At 45.8% G+C, this 10,000-nt stretch overlaps 1 protein-coding gene and 1 long non-coding RNA gene across 19 annotated transcripts in view; one reads left to right on the top strand and one right to left on the bottom strand.

Annotated features, from left to right (window-relative positions):
* LOC135096624 (uncharacterized) overlaps positions 1 to 3,305 on the top strand; it is a 154,312-nt gene extending 151,007 nt beyond the window's left edge. For all 18 annotated transcript variants that reach the window (XR_010264872.1, XR_010264871.1, XR_010264869.1 and 15 more), the window contains 3 exons: positions 615 to 859; positions 948 to 1,040; positions 2,919 to 3,305. The gene's annotated coding sequence lies outside the window, so the exon portion shown is untranslated. The remainder of the gene's footprint in view (positions 1 to 614; positions 860 to 947; positions 1,041 to 2,918) is intronic.
* On the bottom strand, positions 2,963 to 6,243 carry LOC135096627 (uncharacterized). The gene is made up of 3 exons (XR_010264873.1): positions 6,086 to 6,243; positions 3,567 to 3,788; positions 2,963 to 3,102 (listed from the first exon to the last, which is right to left on the bottom strand). It is a non-coding gene; the product is annotated as an uncharacterized LOC135096627 (long non-coding RNA).
* Positions 6,244 to 10,000: the final 3,757 nt, after the last annotated feature.

Raw genomic sequence — 10,000 nt, forward strand, 5'->3', positions numbered from 1 at the left:
TGTGTGTGTGTGTGTGTGTCAAGGTTGGAGGAGAGGTGGAGGGAACATGGAGGAAGGTCTGCGAGGGAGGAGAAGCCTGGAGGTAACTTGTGGGAGATATGAAGGAGAGAAGAGAGGTTGGTGGAGGGAAAAATGTGTGGTTGTCATGTCAGACTATCTAACAAAAGCACTATTTTAATCATGAAGCAAGTGTTGCAGGATAGTCAGGATTGGAGGAAAGATGGAGGGAGCATGGAGGAAGGTCTGTGAGGGAGGAGAAGCCTGGAGGTAACTTGTGGAGGGAGATATGGAGGAAAGAAGAGAGGGAGGTGGAGAGAATGTCTTGCATATTTTTTTATTATTTACAAGTCTCTCCTACAGTTGTGTGTGACTCTTTACTCTTCCTGGCAACTCACCAATGGGGAGAGGAGGAGGAGGAAGATGAGGAGGAGGAGGAGGAGGAGGAGGAGGAGGAGGAGGAAGAGGAGGAGGAGGAGAAGAAGAGAGGAGAGAGGAGGAAAGAGATAGAAAAATAGTTGGAGTGTGTGTGTGTGTGTGTGTGTGTGTGTGTGTGTGTGTGTGTGTGTGTGTGTGTGTGTGTGTGTCACTACTACTACTACTACTACTACTTACAGTTTTGAAGAGGACCTGAAGCTACTGGCAAGGATTCCAGTCTTCCCTGAACTCTTGGGGAAGACACAAGAGGAAGAGGAAGAGGAGGAAGCTGGGAAGAAGAGGAGGACAAGCACAGCACAGAAGAAAGAGGAGGAGGAAGAGAAGGAAGAGGAGGAGGAGGAAAAGGAAGAAGAGGAAGAGCATGAGAAGGAGAAGAGGGCCGGAGGAGTTGGAAAAGGAGGAGGAGAAGGAGGAAAAAGAGAAAGTAAGTTGTTTTTGTTGTTGTTGCAAATAAAAATTGTTGATCTCTCTCTCTCTCTCTCTCTCTCTCTCTCTCTCTCTCTGTCTGACAGTGAGTTAAGTGTCACTGCTGGACTGGATCAGCGCCAAGGACAGCCAAAGTGATGTCAGACATTGCCCAACTCTGCTGCAGAGGACTGGCCCAGGTGTGTGTGTGTAATAATAATAATAATAATAATAATAATAATAAACGGTTTATTCTTTAGGCAGTCAACAAACTGAAAATGTACATTGGGGGTGGGGAAATACATTAATCCTAAAGGTAAGTCAAATCTAGAAGTCAAATCTAGAAGGGACTATTGTGTGTGTGTGTGTGTGTGTGTGTGTGTGTGTGTGTGTGTGTGTGTGTGTGTGTGTGCACCAGGGTGTCAGGTATTCACACCCAATTCTTGCTGCATAATTGTGTTTCCGCAGGATTGAATCAAGTTTGTAATCTTGCGTTGTTTAACAAGTTGAGTTCTCAAATTTGTCTTTAATCTGGCTCCCCCTCCCCCTGTGTTAGAATATTGCATGTTTCCAAGGCCACAGGGACGCTAAGACGGGTTCTCAAGTGTTTCCTGTCACTAATGCAGAAATGTTGTTAATCTGTCACTGCAACTGTAAAAACATCCTTGAAAACCTGTGTCACTTCAACTAAAACCTTATAAAAGAATGTTTTTCCTGTCAGCACTGCAGAAATGTTGTTAATCTGTCACTGCAACTGTAAAAAACACCCCTGAAAACCTGCGTCACTTCAACTAAAACCTTATGAAAGAATGTTTTTCCTGTCAGCACTGCAGAAATGTTGTTAATCTGTCACTGCAACTGTAAAAACACCCTTAAAAACCTGCACCACTTCAACTACAGCCTTTTAAAAGTGTTTCTCCTGTCAGTAATGCAAAAATGTTAATATGTCACTGCAACTGTAAAAACACCCTTGAAAACCTGGATCATTTCAGCTACAGCCTTTTAAGAGTGTTTCTCCTGTGAGTAATGCAGAAATGTTGATCTGTCACTGTAGCCGTAAAAACACCCTTGAAAACCCACATCACTTCAACTCCAGCCTTTTAAAAGAATGATTCCCCTGTCAGTAATGCAGAAATGTTGTTAATCTGTCACTACAACTGTAAAAACACCCTTGAAAACCCACTTGATCTGCTGTTGCCACACAGATCAGTGAGGGGCTGCTGGAACAAGTGGGGCAAGAGGTCAGTGCTGTGCTTCAAGAGGCAGACCAGCCACAGATGAATGCTTGACTCACCATACTCATCATCAACCTGTGTCCTGTACTTTGTGTATAATATCTTTGAGTCTTGAATCTAATACACTCCTCACTGTTCACTTGTACATGTTGAGCCTCACTACATTCACGCAGGTCGGAACAAAATTAAGTTTGTCCATTCTTTATTGTGGCCATTGTACAAGATGCAGCATTTGTGTGTGTGTGTGTGTGTGTGTGTGTGTGTGTGTGTGAGGGGGTCACTTATTGGTGAGGGGCTGTGGGGAGTCACTGTGGGTTTGTAAACATACTGTGGAGGACATACTGTGGTGCTGTGGGCTGAGGTGAGGTGAGGTGAGGTGAGAGAGAGAGAGAGAGAGAGAGAGAGAGAGAGAGAGAGAGAGAGAGAGAGAGGGGGGGGGCAGTATCAGTGAAATAAAGCAGATGTTGTTGTTGATTGTTGATGATGCAGGGGAGAGGTGTTGCTGTTATTCAGTGTTCTTCATTGTACAAGATGTTGTTGTTGTTGTTATTGACTGGCAACCAAGCCTGGCTGGCGTGGGCCTTGTCATGTGGCCCACAGGTAATTCTTAGTGGTCAGTCTATCGGTGAGTACAGCTGAGTGCTGCCTGATTGCACGAGAGGTATTGTTCATAGTTGTTCATTGTAGGTGAGGGAAGACACAGTATGTTGAGGGAAGGCAGCAGCTGTGGAGGAGTGAACAGCTGCACCACTGACAGCAGCAGCAGCAGCAGCAGAGCCCCACCACTGCTGAATACTTCTACTACCACTACTAACTACTGTGATGTTTTTCTCCTCCTCCCAGCACAGCAGCAGACTCGGGTACTGTTACAGCTCTGCTCCCTCCTACAGGACACGTTCCCATCACCTTCACGTCCTGGACACATGCACAAACTTGTGCCTGGGCAGTCTCACTGCAGCAACTGCCAGTGCTGTGGCTGGGTGGCAGGAGGGAGGGACAAGCTGGCCACCCTCTCTGTCACCACCTGCTGGGGAAAGACCATCATTATCATCATCTTTGTTTTCCTTTTTTGTTTTCTTTCACAATTTACAAGGAATATTAACAGAGTTTGTTTTGTTAGTGTTGTCTGTTTGTTATTAAATGATGTGTTGATTGTGTTGTTGTTGTTTATGTGTTAGTTGTTGTTGTGTTTTGTATGTGTGACTGATGAATAAAGGCAGTCCACACTTACAGGTGTTTGTTTGCACCTCAACTCTACACAACAATAATGGGCTGGATAGATGCATTATTATTATTATTATTATTATTATTATTATTATTATTATTATTATTATTATTATTAGTGTATAATTACCAGAATATTTCAACAAATGTTGGAACTACTACTACTACTACTATACTACTAAAAATATATAATCCAAGAGCTCTACTAGCACTTTTACTACTATACTGAACATTGCTATCAATTCTACCACCACCACCACTCCTCACCTTGCTCATCCTGTCCCTGCACCCTGGCCAGCTGCTGGAGGAGGAGGAGGCCCCGGTGACACTGGGTGAGGTAGAAGGTGGATGCCATTTCCTCCTCCTGCTGCTGCTGCTGCTGCTGCTGCTGCTGCTGCTGCTGTAGCTGTTGCAGCTGGTGCTGTGTGGCTCTGGGGGTCCCTCACAGACAATGTGGCACCACCACACACAGCCCACCAATTATCTCCTCTGCAATAGTGATGAGAGGTTACATTAAAGTAGGTTACCACTTAAAAAGGCTTAGAGACACTTAGAAATACTACAAAAAAGTAAATAAATAATACAAAGAAAGGTTAGGTTAGGTTGGGTTGTGTTAACACTCAAAATGGCAACATAAATACAGTATGACTGGATTTGAGAAGAGGAAGAAAAAGAACAACAGGCAAATATAAAATGAGAGAGAGAGAGAGAGAGAGAGAGAAAAGTAGGTGAGTAAAATAGCAGGTGTAACAATAATGAAGTGCCTCCCTCCTTGACTTGGGACAGTGAAGGTGGTAACAGGCCCTGCCACCATCTCAAACCACCACCTTTCATCACCACTTGTTACTTTCAAGCCACCAGCGCATACGCATTACCTTCATTCCCTATTAAGTTGAACACCTAAATACTACTAATGCCACCACCACCTCCACCACCACACATCAGTAAATTAATGAATAAAACCAATACTTCCCGTTCTTGTAGTTTTCATATGTAATGAAACAATGGAGGCAGGAATCACGTCGGCAGACAGACACAGATTGCTCTCTCCACCAGTCCCCCATCAACAGATTGACTGACTGAAAGACAGACAGACAGACACAGGCTGCTCTCTCCACCAGTCCCCCATCAACAGATTGACTGACTGAAAGACAGACAGACAGACAGACACAGGCTGCTCTCTCCACCAGTCCCCCATCAACAGATTGACTGACTGAAAGACAGACAGACAGACAGACACAGGCTGCTCTCTCCACCAGTCCCCCATCAACAGATTGACTGACTGAAAGACAGACAGACAGACACAGGCTGCTCTCTCCACCAGTCCCCCATCAACAGATTGACTGACTGAAAGACAGACAGACAGACACAGGCTGCTCTCTCCACCAGTCCCCCATCAACAGATTGACTGACTGAAAGACAGACAGACAGACAGACACAGGCTGCTCTCTCCACCAGTCCCCCATCAACAGATTGACTGACTGAAAGACAGACAGACAGACACAGGCTGCTCTCTCCACCAGTCCCCCATCAACAGATTGACTGACTGAAAGACAGACAGACAGACAGACACAGATTGCTCTCTCCACCAGTCCCCCATCAACAGATTGACTGACTGAAAGACAGACAGACAGACACAGGCTGCTCTCTCCACCAGTCCCCCATCAACAGATTGACTGACTGAAAGACAGACAGACAGACAGACACAGGCTGCTCTCTCCACCAGTCCCCCATCAACAGACTGACTGTTTGAATGATTGAAAGACGGACAGACAGACAGCCTGCTCGTATTTATTTGCTCAACTTCTCAACTTACTTAACTACAATCTCAGTCATCTAATTTTCATTATCAAAGAGTCAATAACGTTAAAATTTAGCCTCATTACTAATATTATTACTCTCTCTCTCTCTCTCTCTCTCTCTCTCTCTCTCTCTCTCTCTCTCTCTCTCTCTCTCTCTCTCTCGCTGATGTCACATCACACAGGTCATTATATAGATGGAGTTGTTTAAATATACACTCATTTCCCAATAGAATTAATTTTGTATTGTAAGTTTACATCAATAGTGCAATAATAGTAATGAAAAGCACAGATTTCTGCCTTTCATTACGTGGAGCTTCGATCTCAAATAAAAACCATTATATATTAAATCAGATAAGGTAACAGCCACCTGGAACACGAGGAGCAGGGGAGAGCAGGCGAGGAAGAGTGGGGAGAGGGTGGCGGGCAGGGGAGGAAGGGAGCGGGATGTGAGGGGAGGGGAGGGGAGAGAAGGAAGGTCTGAAACAGGGAGGTGAAACAAGTGAACGAGTGACACCAGTTTGCTAGTTACAGGAGTATACACGCACGCGCACACACACACACACACACACATCTCCCTATAAACCTTGACAACCGTAGCATCACCGTCACCACCACCACCACCACCACCCCAGCCCTCAACCGCACCCAGCAACCACAACACCGATATCCCTACCACTATTACACAACCACCACCATCCCCAACAATCACAACCACCTTCACCACAAGCCAGTCACTTTCACCATCACTACCAACACTCTTCCACCAACATTCCACCCCCCCACCGCAACTACCACCACCATCACCCTAGTTAGGCAACCACTTCCATCCTCTACAACCACACACACACCAAACACCACCACAACCACCACCTTGACCCAGTCACGTCTGCCATAGCCACCTCCACCTCCCCCTTCCACCATCCTACTCTCCACATCTCTCTTCCACTATCCACTCCTCCCTATCTACCACCAGGCCATACTCACATCCACCTCTCCCTTCACACCGCACTCCACCACAACACGCCCGCTGAGAAAAGATGCAACACCACCTCACCGCTGCAACACAACCGGAGACCCGTCACATCACGTCAGCGGGCGCAGGGCGAATGGCTGAGCAGACGGCGAGGAGAGAGTATCACGTGACTTGAATACTTGGTGCTGATTGGTCGAGGCTGTGCTGAGGTAATTGTCACTCAGAACAGAGCCGCACTCATAATACTGCTTGTAATGATAAAAAAGAAAACAAAAATAGAATCACGGTTATATTAGCAGTAGAAGACACCAACACACCGTGAGGCAAGAAGTAAGAACAAATGAAAGATACATCAGTTTTACTAAGAGTAAGAAAGAAAACGGAAAAATAGAATGCTCTGATTGGCTGACGGGAGGCAGACCATCACTACAGGTTTCGTATTTATTGAGGCTTATATAGACTTTAAATAGTGACTTGAGACTAATGAAATAACGTAGCACATGTAGTGAGGATGTTTTCACCAATGAGAGACAGGCTAATGCTACGAAAAAAAGAAGATACATTAGAGTCATTGGGGGAATGTCGTAAAGCAGTCTCAGGTATCATAAATGCACGTGTTTTTCATGAAGACAGGTTAAGTGCCTGTATTCTGAAAAGCTTTGCTCTCACACCAGACTGTTTTCAAAGGACACAATGATGATCACACGGGTTTTCAAGACTGCTTTTCCCTTTGATGGTGTAGAAACCTTACCAGTCTGTCACCAGGACCGAAGAAACATCCTTAAAACCCGTGTAATTTGTACTACAGCCTCTTGAAAGTATTTGGATGCGGGCAGAAATGTTTCCGGATACTGTGTAGGGTCTGTATAGACATCTGTTGTGTTTTGCTTTACTCTGCGATAAATTAACGTGTAAGTTGTGTGATGCGGGAACAGCTATAGCCTGGGTGGACCTCCCCTCCTTTCTTGCTCCTCGGCTCGCTACGTACTGGGGTGGCGCCGCGCGGCACTACGTGACCCAAGCCTTACAGGAAACACTTAGCAAATGACTCATTACATTTTTGTATGTGTCACTGAAGGAAATGTACAGATACGCGTAACACAACAATACAGGGGTTATCATTATATAATTATCATTTCTCATCATCTTCATTGTATTCATTATGCACATCACTGTCATCATTATTATCACCCTCCTCCTCCTCCTCTTCCTCCTCTTTCTCCTCCTCCTCATCATCATCATTCTCATCTTCATCATCATCACCACCATTATCATCATTATTATAACCATCATTCTCATCACCATCTTCACGAGGTCATCACCATTCTTTCTCGTCCTTCTGGCAATGATGACCCTAATGACTACACTGAGAAATGGCCTTCATCATCGCAGCCATTATCATCATTAATACCATCAGCATCATTATCACCACCTCTCACCACTATTGTCATCATTGTCATCACCATCAAAAAAAAAAAAAAATCAGGACAAAAGTTTGTAAGGAATATACGTCTTGTAAATGATTCAATGAAGTAAACTCCAATGCCTCCTCAGGATCCCTCTTAGTGAAGGTGCCTCTGGCGTTTTGCCTCTGTTGGTGGGGGACCTGAGGAGGCATTTTGCTGATTTTCCTTGGAATGACTACTGCCTCCGCGTCAGAGACCCGTCTTTGTGTGCTGAGCGCATAACAGAGGTGATAGTGTCTGGCATGGAAGCGTACATTCCTCACTCTTTTTCTCGACCTAAACCTTCCAAACCTTGGTTTAACACAGCTTGTTCTGGTGCTGTACATGATAGAGAGGTGGCCCACAAAAGGTACCTAAACCTTATATCACCAGAATCTCATGTATTTTATATTTCTGCCTGGAACCATGCCAAGTCTGTTCTCCAACTAGCCAAAAACTCCTTCACCAACAGAAAGTGTCAAAACCTTTCAAGATCTAACTCCCCTCGTGACTTCTGGCATCTAACCAAAAATATCTCCAATAACTTTGCTTCTTCTTTCCTTCCTTTATTTCAACCAGATGGCACCACTGTTATCACATCTATCTCTAAAGCTGAACTCTTTGCTCAAACCTTTGCTAAAAATTCTACCTTGGACGATTCTGGGCTTGTTCCTCCCTCTCCTCCACCATCTGACTACTTCATGCTACCTATTAAAATTCTTCGCAATGATGTTTTCCATGCCCTCGCTGGCCTAAACCCTCGGAAGGCTTATGGACCTGATGGGGTCCCTCCTATTGTTCTCTGAAACTGTGCCTCCGTGCTTGCACCTTGCCTAGTCAAACTACTGTATACAATTAAAATTTAAGGGAAGCTCGCTACGCCACCACCAACACAAGGTGCTCAGTGGTCTGTGTCTGTGTCAACGTTCTCAAACATAACCTAACTCTCTGGAGAAGCTTTATTGGGCCCTTTGACATGAGAGAGAGAGAGAGAGAGAGAGAAAGAGAGAGAGAGAGAGAGAGAGAGAGAGAGAGAGAGGGAGAGAGAGAGAGAGAGAGAGAGAGAGAGAGAGAGAGAGAGAGTGTGTGTGTGTGTTTGTACTACGCCTTGACAGAGAACGCCAATCAGGGAAGGGGGCAATTTGGAGGGTGAGTTTAAGTAGGCATTGATAGTTTTCTATAGGGTAACCTTTCCTTCTGGTGCCTCGATCGCCTCTCAGCAGACTCTCCCTTTTTTGTCGCTTTTTCCGCCCCCTCCTCTACATCCCCGTTAATTCCCTTTAGTCCCAGGCTGCCTTCACGCAGGATGCTCATGGCCTTCTTCCTTTAGCGGCGGTGTTCAGTGAAGCAGTAGACCTTGACTTGAGCAGCCACCACCCGCCATGATGTTGGTGGGAGGGGCGGGGCGCCTTTCCCACACTCGTCCCGCACCCGCCTTGCTGCCAATCAGCCCTTTGTCCGCCGCACGCCAGTCAGGGAGGAGCCTCGGCCAGGCTGGCCTATCACGTGGCGGCGCGCTTCCCTGCTCACCCTGTCACCCAATGGAGGAGCGAAGAGAGGCAGCTGGAGGAGGAGGAGGAGGAGGAGGAGGGTGATGTGTTGCTACAAGCTCATGTAGCTTCTGACAATGAATTAGGTGTCGCGTGTGTCAGAATTCACACAGGCCTGAATTATTGCTTCACAAGGTCTGAAGGGGCGTGGAACTCGTGAAATATGGCGATGAAAAACTGCAACACATCACAGCTGACGCACGCACGCGGAACAGTTATTGAGTGCGGCGGAATGAGGGAAGCAACAAAACGCTATACAAGTACAAGCATGGACAAAAGTCGAGTAACATTCTGTATTGACTTTCACTGCATCGAACATTTTGACATTTCTCTCAGTCTTTAAGTCCTCTGACCCGCAGACACTCTGTTCTCTGTTCCGTAAGGAGGCTGTCAGCAGACCACACTTCAAATTGAGGAAAAGTTAAACACAATGGAAATGAGTGCAAAATGTTACACTTTTGACCACGCCTGTACCTGATAGAGGGTCTGTGTCAAGGCATGTACAGCTACTGACACACTACATTAAAAGATTACGCACCGGGCAAGGTTGTGAGTCCTCTGAACGAGGCGCCAAAAGTGTACAGTGGTTAACGTGAATGCGAGAGCTGTTGTTGGTTAGAGAAATTTATGGGTAGGAATGCGAGGAAGATATAGACAAACATGTTTTATACAGAGACAGCCACTTACAAGTGTACAGGCAGGCTTCGTGCAGTTTCCTATATAGTGTTATGCAGTAGAATGAGTACTGGTGGTTGGTGAGGTCTGGTTGTGTGTGGAGGCATTTGGGCAGACTGAAGCCATCAAGTATTTGGTGGCACTGATTGGGAAGGGACGGAAGGGTTCGAGGGAAGGTGAAAGGGTAGCAGAGAGAAGAAAAACAAAAGGGAAAGGCAGTTACTGTTTTATGGCATCATGCAAGGCTGAAAACGTT

This window comes from Scylla paramamosain, unplaced genomic scaffold (assembly GCF_035594125.1).
Source record: "Scylla paramamosain isolate STU-SP2022 unplaced genomic scaffold, ASM3559412v1 Contig5, whole genome shotgun sequence".
Taxonomy (NCBI): domain Eukaryota; kingdom Metazoa; phylum Arthropoda; class Malacostraca; order Decapoda; family Portunidae; genus Scylla; species Scylla paramamosain.